This window comes from Callorhinchus milii, unplaced genomic scaffold (assembly GCF_018977255.1).
Source record: "Callorhinchus milii isolate IMCB2004 unplaced genomic scaffold, IMCB_Cmil_1.0 Scaffold5, whole genome shotgun sequence".
Taxonomy (NCBI): domain Eukaryota; kingdom Metazoa; phylum Chordata; class Chondrichthyes; order Chimaeriformes; family Callorhinchidae; genus Callorhinchus; species Callorhinchus milii.
Window position 1 is genome coordinate 35075073 of NW_024704746.1, and position 13548 is coordinate 35088620.

The 13548-nt window shown below is 39.0% G+C and overlaps 2 long non-coding RNA genes across 2 annotated transcripts in view; one reads left to right on the forward strand and one right to left on the reverse strand.

Annotated features, from left to right (window-relative positions):
* The first annotated feature begins 307 nt into the window (after positions 1-307).
* Positions 308-13548, forward strand: part of LOC121849158 — a 38608-nt gene continuing 25367 nt past the window's right edge. The window contains exon 1 of the long non-coding RNA XR_006085119.1: positions 308-1076. This is a non-coding gene — a long non-coding RNA (uncharacterized LOC121849158). The remainder of the gene's footprint in view (positions 1077-13548) is intronic.
* LOC121849159 lies at positions 4894-6350 on the reverse strand. The gene is made up of 3 exons (XR_006085120.1): positions 6205-6350; positions 5066-5167; positions 4894-4976 (listed from the first exon to the last, which is right to left on the reverse strand). It is a non-coding gene; the product is annotated as an uncharacterized LOC121849159 (long non-coding RNA).

The following is a 13548-nucleotide window of genomic DNA, read 5'->3' on the forward strand; positions in this document are numbered from 1 at the left end:
CTAACAAATTATGAGGTGGCATTGCCAGTAATCATGGATTGCCCAGCTAGTCTGTTGAAGGCAGATACAATGTCGCAAACAGCCAGCCAGCCAGCAAAGGAAAATGAAGAGGGGAGAAAGAGACGAAAAGAATAGGTAACCAGTATCTAAATATTTGCAGCATTGGCTAAAGGCACTGGTGTCAAAGAGCAGATTAATGTGAGTTTGAAATGCAAGCCTTCCTGACAGAGTGTTTCAAACACATTATAAAAAGAACCAGCCTGTTCTCAAAATGGTGGAGCACGTGATTGATATTTGTGCAACCCTTGCCAACTATAACAATCAATCACATGCATAGTCACACAAGTTGAGAACAGGCCAATCCTTCATCAAACACAGTTACAATACATCTCTTTCACGTTTCCCCACAGTGGATTTGATTTATTTTAGTCCTGATAACCGCTTTCACATTTTTTCCCTTGAATTTAAGCAGAAGAACTAGTCTGTAAAGAGCATAATAAATAGTCCCTGCGTTGCCGACCGACCACTCCATGACCTCAGAAGACATCTTCGAGGGACACAGCAGAGGGGCCTGGAATGTAACCTTATCAACAAAACAGCAATGCGTTTTCTGTGGCAAACCCTCACTGAGTTTTAACACTAATTTGAAAAAAAAATTCTGAAACGTGTATCCAGATTTGCCTCTTCTGGAAACACATCAAAAGGTATGTGCCAATTTTCATCTCTCTTGTCCATCTTGAAGCCGGCTGCTCCTGGGCACTTCAGCTATATTTATGAGCAAGCTGCTGGGCAGTGTGCAGAATTGGCCCTCCAGCAAATCTCCCTCCCATTCCTCCCTTCACCCACACAGATGTCCTTGGCAGCTTCCCCTGTAGCAGTGTGGTTGTGATCCAGAACTGAATGTCAAGGGGCAAATGAATCTGCTTCACTGACCACATGGTGCTGTGTCTTGCTGTTCCTAACATCTTCTGCCACTGCAATTAACTCCATTTTGAGGTAGTTTTCTCAAAATCGCTTCCTCTATCTCCGAAATGATCACCTTGAAGAAGTATTAGGATGTTTCTCTCATTATGCAGGTAAGTGCATCATCTACTATACTACCTAAATCAGTGGGCATCATAATTCCCTGACTTTAGAACCATAGAAACACAGACATTTTCAGCATGATAGGAGCTATTTCGACCCATTGTGCATGTGCTGGTTCCATTCTCTTTTTTTCTCCTCTCACTTTGAAATCATTTCATGCCCTGACACCTCTTTACCTCTCCGATCTGTTTACACTCCACTCTACCTGCCACCTTCGCTCAGCTGGCTCGGGTTCTTCTGCATGTCCGTTGGCATCCATTCCACTATTGGTGATCTCACTTTCTGCCACAATGACCAAAATTTCTGGAACTCCTTGCCTCAATCCTTCCATTTTGCCCCCTCTTTGCCTATCTTCATATCACATCTGAAGACTTTCCTCTTTGACTGTGCCTTCAGGCACCTCCCGTCTCTTTCACGGTCAAACTGCACCGCCATTAAGCTCTCTGAGGCTCTACCCACATGAAGGGTGCTATATAAATGCAAGTTGTTATTGTTGTGTTGCTTAGTAATTCATCAGATTCCTTTGTATGTCATCTATCTGCCTTACACATTATTGCCCGACCACAAAGAAGTAATATTTTACTTCAAGCATTTTCAAGATACCACCATCGCTAGAGACAAGTAAATTACTCCACAAATACAACTACCAACAAATCTCGGTACATACAAGTAGAGCATATCCTTTTATAGTTTGACTATGTGGGAAACCTTATAAAATGTTGTTATTGAATTCCTAATGAAACAAATTAGCTTGTGGCAACAAGTTTATAATGTCAAGGTTTAATGTGACTACCAATTAAGTAATTGATTGTAATGACTGAGTTTGATTAAATATTTGATGCTCTGATACACAGGGTAGCATGGTGTACTGGAACATTATGTATTTGCTCTAGGAATTTGGATTACATTTATGTTTATGGGATCAAAGCCATCCATGGTCTTGCTCCCCCCTAAAGTTTATGTGAATAAAGATTCCTCTTTCCAATTAAGGGTCCTAAGTTGTTTCAAAAATTTCAACCCAGGACAGGGACATTCTTCAACATTTTTCCTGTAACAACAACAAAATTACATTTGTATAGCACCTTTCACATCAGGAGGACATCCCAAGGCGCTGGACAGACAGAGTTTCGGACCTGAGCTGGGGGTCGGGATTGGGAAGAGTGGAGGGCAGGGAGATCGAAAGCACAGTCGAAGAAGAGGGTCCTAAGATGGATCTTGAAGGAGGCAAAGGAGGGGGCAAGACAGGGGGACTGCGGGATGGAGTTCCAGAGGGTGGGAGCAGAGTGGCGGATGGCCAACCTGCCAATAGTGGGGCAAGCGAGACCAGAGACATTAAGCAGGTTGGAGTACACTGAGCGGAGGGAGAGAGCAGATGGTAGGGGATAGGAGGGCGCAGAGGTAGGGGGGAGCAAGACCATGGAGGGCTTTGAAGGTGAGGACCAGGATCCTCTGTGTGATGGGAAGCCAGTGGAGTCGGGCGAGGATGGGGGTGATAGGGTCACGGAGCCTGGTGCGGGAGAGGACACTGGCTGAAGAGTTCTAGATGATCTGCAACCTAAGGAGGGAGGAGTTGGGGAGGCCGACAAGGCAGAGAGGATCATGGCACAGATGTGAGGTAGAAAGGATAGTTGAGGGTCAAACAAGACACCAAGGTTCCAGACTGGCTTAGCAAGGTGGAGTGTGCAACCATGGATCGTAATGCTGCCAGCGCCTGAGGCATGGTGGCGCTGACGGGAGCCAATCAGGAGACTTTGGTCTTGTTAACGTTCAACTGAAGAAAATTAGCTCTCATCCAGGACTTGATGTCCGACAGACATTCTGCCATGTGGAAAGTTGACCCCATGTCTGGGGATGATGTCATCAAGAGGGAGCATATAGATATTGAAGAGGAGGGGACCAAGAACAGAGCCCTGAGGAATGCCACCCGAGACGATGTGGGGACTAGAGGAGAAACCATTTGTGGAGATGAAGTGGAGGCGGTGTGAGAGGCACGTTCTGAACCAGTCAAGGACAGAGCTGTGAAGGTTGAGGTGAAAGGAGAGGCGGTGGATGAGGATAGAGTGGTCGACGGTGTCAAAGGCAGCAGAGAGGTTAACGAGGATGAGGAGATGTAGACCTCAAACTTCATCAGTAGATTTGCAACCTGCAAACTTGTTGGAATTCCTATAACCACCAATAGCCTTGGGTCAAAGTGCAATGGTATAACAAGGCTTCAGACAGAAACGTCATTATATTGTAATACAATACTTTAAAATATATATCAACACAATTGTTGTATCTTCTATTACAGTGTAAAACTGCAATGGCTTGTTACAATTTGCTACAAAGCAGGTATACTGTAGTACTAAATTCTCCTTGTGAAACAATGCCAAGGTCAAATCACTGGAAACAGTTACATTTGTTTGAGAAAATGAGCGACAGATTACAAAAATGAGGGGAGCTGGGGCAGGGGGAGATCTCACGAGAATACATCAACAGTGAATGAAAAATGAAACATCCCAAGTTTGACAGCTGATTTTTTTAAAGAGAAAAACAAATTCTGAAAATATCTTTTTGGTTTGGTATATACACAGCGATGTTTGTGCTGGGGGTATTCAACTCATTTGTTGCTGATTAGCAATTTCCAGAAGGGTCAAATTTACGATATTTCCAAAAAGGATTTGTTGGAAATTAATTGCAATTCCCGGTTTGTGTTGAGCAGCACAGTTTGTGGAATGCATGTCTTGCTACCCAGGACTTGCAATCTGATTTGCAATTATTATAAATTTAACTTCATACTCTATTTTTCTTCATCCTGAGGGTAATTAAGGACTGGAGCAGGTTGCCAGGAAAAGTGGGTTAAAGCTGGACTCGTTTAAAAATCAGTTTGACGCTGTGAAACCTTCACCCTCTACATGCTCCTCCTTGGTAATATCATCCGCAGACATGGGGTTAACCTTTCCTCTTCTACCCTCAACTCCACGACCACCGATGTCCTGACAGCTGCCTGTCCGACATCGAGTTCTGGACGAGAGACAACTTTCTTCAGCTCAATGTGCGCAAAACTGAGGCCCTCCTGATTGGCTCACGTCAGTGCCTCCGCACCTCAGGCGCTGACAACATCAGCATCCAAGGCTGCACTCTCCAACTCTCAAAGCCAGTCAGGAACCTCGGGGTTCTGTTCGACCCTGAGCTGTCCTTTCTTCCTCATATCCGCGCCACAACTGGCACCGCCTTCCATCACCTCTGAAACATCGCCAGACTACGGCACTACCCTCACATTTTTGTTACCTAATCAATTCCATGAACATTCCCAATTTCAAATGAGGTTCTGCCAGATGGATACTGAGCACAAGTTTGCTTTTCTCTGTCTGTTTGACCAAGAAGTACAGTATATCCATCAGGAGTGACGGATTGAGTATTTTAGGATTAAAAACTTGGAAAAAGGGCTTTTTATTCTTAAACTGAATAGACAACTTTATCCATAAACTGGATCATTTGGCTGATACTCAAATTTTGTTATGCAATTCCAATTAAAGTGCAAGTTCCAGCCACAATTGTAGAGACTGAGAACACAGTTACATAGGCCACTTATTTGGTGTATAGGGATACCATCGAAATTTAGCTTGAAGACACTTTTTAAAAATTAACATTTGATAAATACATATTAACTGAGAAGCATTATTGCCATATAGCGAAGGATTATTGCTGTTTTCAAGGAAAAAACAGCAGGCGCAATAACTAGTTACCCTGTAGGAATAACCACATTGTACATCAAATGGTAATGATTATTATGGTTGGAAGGAGCGGTATTCCATGACTCTGCAGGCCGTCTTTGACCACTGACTGTTTCTTGGATGCATACAGCAGAAGGTCAGGGAACGTTCATGGTTCCCAAGTGCTAAGAAACTCTAAGATAAATAAAAGAGAGAATGCCGGTATATTAATCTAAATACAACTGTAAGTGAAGCTGATTCATCTGTTAGAAAATCACACTTACCCACAGATTTTGTTGCAAATGAAATCATTCCTTAAAGATAGTTGAAAACAACGTTATGATTCTATGGTTATCCAACGTACAAATGTCTAATTCCTCGTAGAGCTGTACAGAATCATAGAAATGTACAGTTCAGAAGGAGTCCATTTGACCCATCAAGTCTGCATATCAAATTCAAAAATAAAATGCTCTCAGAGCATGGTTTGCATTCAATCCCACTACCCTGCCTTGTCCCCATACGCCTTCAATTCTCTATATTGTATTAGACTGGGACAAATTCTACAAAGTATTAATGTTTTGCACGCGTGTTTAATTTCCTGTCAATTGCATATTATAAATCGAATGTTGCATTTTCAATAAAAGGTTGTCGTTTCAATCTTAAAAAAAAGTCCATTTTATTCTAAATGCTCACGCAAAGAAAGATAAATCTTAGTATAATGCTTAGTATAATGCTAAATAAGCACAGGTTGGAAGATTTCCAAGTGGTGAAAACTCAGCTGACAATCCAAGCTTAAATATGACAGAAATCAGGACAACAACAAATTACATTTGTAAAGCGTCTTTCACGTCGGAAGGTCATCCCAAGATGCTGGACAGTTAATGGTTTACACCCAAGCTGGACTTGAAATCAAGAGGGTTGGAGTGTAGGGGTTTGTTTATTCATAGACAATTGACTATGAATGAATTACACAACATCTGAGTTTGCTGTACTGAACATAAACTACACAAATGGTTATAATATTTACAAATATTTTACATCTTTAGCATAGTTATGAAGCGTAGCATCACATATCGATTTACAAAACTAAGACTTGTAATTAAATCCTGAACAGGAATCCCAAAATAGATGACTGTGGTTTCCAAAGGTTTAATAAAATATATAATAAAATAATAGTTTAACACTGGTCTTTGTCACTGACACTTTGAAATCTCTCCCTGGGTTTTCTGAAATCCCTCTTCTCCAATAGGTAAAGCTAGCCACTACTTCACAATTTATTCTGAATCAGAAATACTAACCTTAGCCTGCAAACTGTCTTAAATTATTTCCTAAACTGAAGGCTGTCATCTTGGATACCATAAAACAACATTACAACAAATTATCCATTGATGATGTGGATGGGTAACAAAAAAAAATTGGTTACCTCTAGCTTCTAGACAATTATTAGAAGAAAGCTTCACATGTAGCTTTTTTCCTCTGATGTTTGAGTAGTTCACTTGTTCACTGCCCCAAACTAAAACACTGCTGAACATTATAAGAACTTTAAGATGTTGGCAGCAGCTCAAACTGACATGGAGATGACATCTGCTGATGTCAAAAAATTCTAAGGGCTAATCTGGAGCATTATCATTGCTTCCTAGTGACCTCCTGATGCACTGTGAATGTGACTTTCGTGCCAAAAGTTGTGCATTATAATGTACTGAGTGGTTTCTCCAGCAAGACAAATTATACCAGAACTCAGGCATGAATCAAGCATAATGATATTCAAATTGGCCTGTACCAGTTTAGAAGTTTGTCATTTCTTACTGGCTACCTGCCTGGTGAAATGCCTCATGCAATTGAGATTTTCAAAGTGAGAGGAAAACCCTTACATGGCTGTATTTGATTTGCTGCTGGTAAACTTGTAAGTTATGATCTGACTTCCTTTTGGATTTAAGGTTCGAGTGTTCTCATTGGAGAAACTGGAGGAGGCAAGGCAAAAAGCTTATCAGAACAAAAATTCCCGAAAAGTAGAACAGCACGTTATTATAACAAGTAATTATAGCAAGTAGTTGCATAATATATATATACTGCATTAGTTTGGGAAATGTGAAATGACAGTCTGTGAAGAAAATCAATGCAATAAATACATTCCCAGGTGTTAAATTAAAAGTTGAACCATTTGGAAGGCTTCACTTTGCCCTGAAGTGAAGGGTCAGCCAATGAGCAAATGAGATCAATGAGTGCTATTTATAGACATGTTGTTGTATATTCCATTGGAAGCATGACCATAACTCTCACATATCATTAAGGTGGCACCTATATTTATGTCATCTTCTTGGAAACTGGATGGAAAACCAAAGTTCATTGAGTTTTCTGAATCCTGGCTTGTATCCCTAGATATTTAATATAGCTCTGACCTCTTCTGGAACTTATGTTGGTCTTCAATTTCACTGTAAGAATTGAAATAACTTTGATTAGGTTTCAATGTGAGTAACAGAAACAAAATAAAAATGACTGCTTCCTTACTGCACCTGCATTTAAATAAAGTACTATCTATCTTTACACTCAAGGTCACATAATTGGTAAAATACAGTGAACAGCTTTCATATTGCATAATGCAGAGGTTGTATTACACTTCAGCAACTCAATAACCTGGGATCCAGTGGAAGTGTTTGTTTACTTGGTTAGAGGGGCTTCATGTTCCTGCTATGGAATATAATATAGAAAATGAGAGGAGATAAGCGATTGGATAAACTGGAAGCTTACAAAATGAAAGGGGTTTCATTGTTGATTAGATGGTGAAAGGGAATATCACGACTAAATGAGGTAACTTATATTAAAAATATCATAGCCGGGGTAACAAGTTAGAACACTTTTGCAGTTGTGTAAAAACATTTATGGGGGAATTATAGCACAATAATAACACTGCATTGAAATACATCAAAACTGAAATATTTGTATAGATATGTACAGATGGAGAAATGTTGCATTGTTATTTTACCATATTTCCCAAGAATATATAAGAAAACCCTGGTACATACTTTACTTTCAAGTTCAAGGAAAGAGCATTGTTGATAAAATCTGGTGGGACAAAAAGAAAATTGATCATAAAAATGATTCTTATAATAATCCTTGCATTTGACACAATACCCCTTTCAGGTGGGAAGGTCATCTCAAATTGTGACAAAGGATTTCCTCTAATGTGGAGTGACTGTATGTTTCATATGCAAAACAGCTGTGAAGTGAATGAGCAACTTTATTAAGTGGGGGAGGGATGTTGGCCAGGACACTAGAAGATAAAGGTAGGAGTTTCAGATGTACAATTAAAAAAAAATTCAGATGGACAATTAAAACAATATTCTGAGATATTTGGCCCGACATTCCACCCAGTCCTAGCCTGTTAAGATGATTTTGCCTTGTGGAGAATTCTTAAATGCAGTGTTAATTTGGTTCTTTTTAAGAGCAGTGTTAAAATGGCATTCAAATTAAAATAGAAATTAAAAATTTTCCACAATTTTGTGTGATCTTTAGTTTTAAGACAAAATGATCTTAACAGATGAGGCCAGATTTCAGTCGTATTGTTTCCAGTTTTGTACCATGCTATAGTGACCTAATCTAAAGGTAATTGTTAACAGTTGTTACCTTTTAGCAGCATAAGATTCATCCCTGAACACTCATCAGGAGGGTTGGAAATAGTAGGCTGATGCTGTATTTGTGGTTAATAAATGGAAGTTGGACAATGTATATTGTTTTCTAATGAAATAACAAGCTATTGATTGTAAATTCCTTTTTTTTTAGCTGTTAGTACAGTGATTTTATTGCACTTATTATAGAATACTTCCATGAAAGGATATTGTTTAATTCCTGCACTGAATTTCAAGAACTATCTCTGCCTCCTCGTTCCAAAAGCATTTACCAATCTCATTCCTAAAATCTCTTTATCCTGTCCACTCACCAGCCATTGACATATCATGTTTTTATATTTTGTTTGACTCATTAGGGGTTATTCCATTTCACTCGTTTAATGCATTGAACCTTTCCGAGAGGTCTTATACAGTATAGAGATTGTCCATTGAAAAATAATTCAGAGGGTGTGGAGTTATCTGAGGGGGGGCAGAGGGTGGGGAAGGGAAGATAAGGAGGTGGTGGATTTTGACAGTTTTGCTTACAAGAATGTCCAAGATCTGCTTGCATTTGTAATTAGAGGTGAGGTCTTCATACATAAGATTATTATTGTCAGCAGTGCTCCACAGGGAAATGTCAGGAGGAACTCTAAAATAACAGCTTGTCATATCGGACACTTCTTGTTACCCAGAGTACAATGGAAACCGATGTTATTCTGCACTCAGTTTTTCTGACTTATTGAATATTATTGACCCGAGCTGATTGGGCTGCCTTGTTGTTTGTTGAACTCAAGTCAGTTTGATGAAGACTCATGTCAGATAATAATCATACTGTCAGGATGTCTGTATAATACGCGAATGAATCAGACAGGCTTTACCCCCTATATACCGCCTGCTTTTTTAAACTTCCCACACTGATTTGAGCTGTCAGGACCGAACAAAAACAGCAAGGCCATTTTAATTAAAAAAAAATTTCATTGGGTTCGACAGATCACCCTGGAGATGATTGCTATCTTAATAATGTCAATCCCACTTCATAGTGATATTGGCAGGTTTTGCCATCTGTAAAAATCCACTAGATAATTTTTTTCAGAAGTAGGGATATATTCTTTGGGACGACTAGCTCCAGGATCATGGATTCTCACACTCACGTGAGTAACAATCACTTGATATTATATATGGCTTCGGGAAATAAATAGTGATGTGGAACTGAAATATAAAGGGGTAAAAATTGGAATATTTTTGGCTGATCCTTCTTTTGTGTGTTGGCTTTTTCCAAAGACTCAGAGAATTTATCTCTCACCAATAACACATCCTAGAATTGTCCAGCACAACATTATGGAAAGGAAAGGAAAAGTGCAGAAAATCCAAAATGCAGCTTAAATAAAATAAGAATTGGACTCAAATTCTTACACCAACAAAATCCAGATGAACAATGGCAAATATTTCCATGTAATTGAAGGAAATAACTTGCTATTAAAGAAAACAGAACAAGCAGGTTTTACACCGATTGGAAGATTAACATACAAAACCTAGCGGGTTTGAATCAGTTCAAGTAATTCTGTTAAAAAGTTTGACTCATGAATTGTGATTCTTATAAAATTTACGTTTCGTAACATTGATAGATGGCAACATACTGCCTATGCACTTGAGCTGATAACACATGGGATTTACTGTTAGCAGCTTTTGGGCACTGTTTTATTATTGCAGGCCAGTTTTTGAAATCAGGGCCATCTGACCCTGTATTGTAGATAACAAAGAAACATTTGGATGCTGGGATTTCAAAATGGCGATGTAAATCATCTTACATCGCTGTATTACTTTTCTGATTAGGGTCATTTGACCTAGGATGAAGAAAACAAATTGAACGTTCTAACTTAGATTATCATGAATCGGGTAAATTGGTTTTATTTATTTATACAGCCGTGCTGTGGATGCTATAAATCATTCTGAAAATTCATAAAGTAGGTTGTGTATCGTCCACACTATTAAAGAAAGGGGCTGGTTAACTTAGAGAAAAGGCTCCACGATTAAAACGGTTTGTGTTGTCACTCCAATGTGGTGAACTGTAAACCTCAGTAAAGAAAAAAATATGGTTGAATACACCAGCCTCCAGAATTTGAATGAGACTCGGTGATCACAAGATAGATAACTTCATGTTTAGGTGGGTGTGCAATATCTCACTCCTTGACTTAATTAGGTTTCTTTCTCTATTAAACTTCTCCATGTTATCGCTGTAAAAATGCAGTTGTGTCATTTTAAGAAAAGTGGTTCATGTCAAATGGCAATTGTGCACTTGGTCATTTTACCCTTAAACACACCAAATATATAGGTTAACATTTCCTAAGATAAAGCCATTACAAGTATATTGTCGTTCAATAGATCACATGGTTCCATTCCAATTATTCCCTCTGCACACGTTACTTGCTTAAATGAAGAGAAGATTAGATGACAAAATTGGTTCAGATGAAGAATGCTCTTTAGCCCATTTGATCTCATCCTTCCAGAAAACCCACCTTGAGTATTACCAGCACAGTGTCAAGCTGTCCAGGATCCTGAAAGAGAAAAAAAGCAAAAGATTATTTGAGAAAAAAATGTGACTTGAAATAAGTCATAGAAGAACTGAGAGTTTGCCAGGAGAAACATCTGATATAAAAGATCATCCCATATATATATAATTCTTAATCATAATCTATTCATTTGCAAGGATAGGATCTTGTCCACTGAGTGGCTGTGGAGTCCTGTAGCTCAGTGGTGTGGAGTCCTGTAGCTCAGTGGTTAGAGCACTCGCTTTGCAAGCGAGAGACCTGAGTTCAATTCCAGGCAGAGGGCGAAACCTTGGGCAAGTTTCCTTACTCCACACAGAGCCTAATTATAATCCCTCCAAAACAAAAAACAATAATAAATTGGTCATTTTCAATCTACGACTGTTTGTGGGACATTGCTGTGCGCAATTGGCTGCTGCGTTCGCCCACAAATATACAGTCAATTTACTTTACAGTGTGTTCTGTGAAGCGCTTTGGGACGTCCTCCCGACGTGAAAAGCGCTATATCAAATGCAAGGATTATTATTATTATTATTATTATAGGTCAATACGGTAGAATCAAAGAAAGTAGCACAGAAAGTAGGTTAATCAAAGGAAAGAGGCAGAGCAGAAGAAAGCTGGAAGAGGAAAGATTGCAAACACAATTTATGTGCGAGAGAAGTTACCCTCCCCTGTCAGTAAATGTACTGACCTTTGGTGGTGTATGCTTGGAATTAAAAATCCTTTATTTTGCTGGCAGGTCTAATGAACTCTTGTGCCAAGCATTTCTGTACATGCACAGCACAAAGATGCTGAAAACAATACCAATATTACAGTAGTAAAGCTACTCAATCATAAGGAAGGCTGTATTAATCCAAATTATGAAGTATTAAGATATTTTCAAGTAAAAATGTAAATACTTTCCCTGTCTTCCTTCTGTTTGCTTTGGCTTATTCTCTTTTCTTATTTTCTCTCTGTCCAATTGTTGTTTTGAAAATTAATTTGACATTTTGCTACCTAATCCATGCTGTTTTATCTCTTCTAGCTTTTTTGGATGCAAGAATTATTTTGTATGACCACTCCTCGTCTTTTGTTCGAGCTTCCAATATTCTGTTTGTAAAGGGGTTAAATCTATGCTGTTTGTTAACCCGTTCATTGTGTTAATTTTATCCCCAATATTATGCAGCGACACTCTAATACTTGAATACATAGTTTCAGCACCGATGTGACAAGATCTAATGCTGATCTGATAAAACATGCCCAAAGCAGCAAATGGAACTCCTGACACATGAAGTTGTCTTCGGTGCTTGAAGGGTTAAGCCATCTGTGAAAGAAGGATTGTTGTTACAATCCATTGTATTGAAGGCTTGATGACAACTAACCACTTTTCTTAAAATAACCAAAGAGTGCTTCAGTGTTCATCAAGTGAGAGTGTTAAACCTGAGTAATGGAACATTGCCTGCTTTGTATACCAAGTAACAAAGATTCCAAGTGTTAGGTATTTCCACAGACGCACTTTAAAACATCCCCCCACATTACCCAGCAATGTGTTTTCAGGGCACCATCTACTGCGCAACTCTCACACAGCCAATTTGAATTGAAATATGGGCAATATTTTGCTGTGGGTTTTACTGAGAAATTAGTTGAAACTGTGTCATACCAATGCTTAGAGGAATTTTGCAGAACATTTAGTGTCATAAAAAAACTAACATCATAGAGAAACATATCGCAGCCAAACATTGCAATATTGATTTATGCCACTATCCCATTTTTTCAGCAATATTTCTTCGAGAAATCAATGGGAATTTTAACAGCACGGAGAAATACAAATAGCAATATTCCATCAGGCTGTTCACTCATTTATTTTGAATTTTAATAATACATTGCTTATAATGATTTTTGCTTCAATCAATTGCACTCACTAAAGAAACTAGTTCTGGCACAAAATGAAGTTTAAATTCATTTCATTTTGAGATATTGAAATGGAAAGTTTGCTTTATTGAACTGAACGCAATCAAATAATTCAAGACTCCCTGCTGTCAGCTGTGGCTATGACAGATGATTGAGAGTGTGACTGTGTGTGTGTGTGCTATAGCTGTGCTGTGTGTACTTGAATAGTTCTTTATAATGCAGCAGTGATTTTAAAACAACAACAATAACAAAATTACATTTATAGAGCGCCTTTCACGTCGGGAGGACGTCCCAAAGCACTGAACAGTCAGGTGTCAGGGCCTGAGCATGGGGGGGGAGTTAGGGATGAGGGAAGGCAGGGAGGTGGGAGGATGACCAAAGGCACGGTCGAAAGAAAAATGGAGGATGAATCCTGTGCATGTGAATTTGCCCTATCATTTTTCAATGTACGATTCTCTTGCTGCAGGTGAACATAATAGTTAGATATTTCCACAAGATTATAAGAGAGTTTTGGATTAAGAAGTCTATTTAACCCTCAATGAAGCTAGTCTTACTTTAAATAATAATAATAATCCTTCCATTTGATATAGCGCCTCATCACATCTTAGAGACGTCTCAAAGCGCTTCACAGGATACACTGAAAAAGTGAATTGACCGCATATTTTATGGGCGAAACGCGGCAGCCAATTGCGCACAGCAGCGTCCCTCAAACAGTCAAGGATTGAA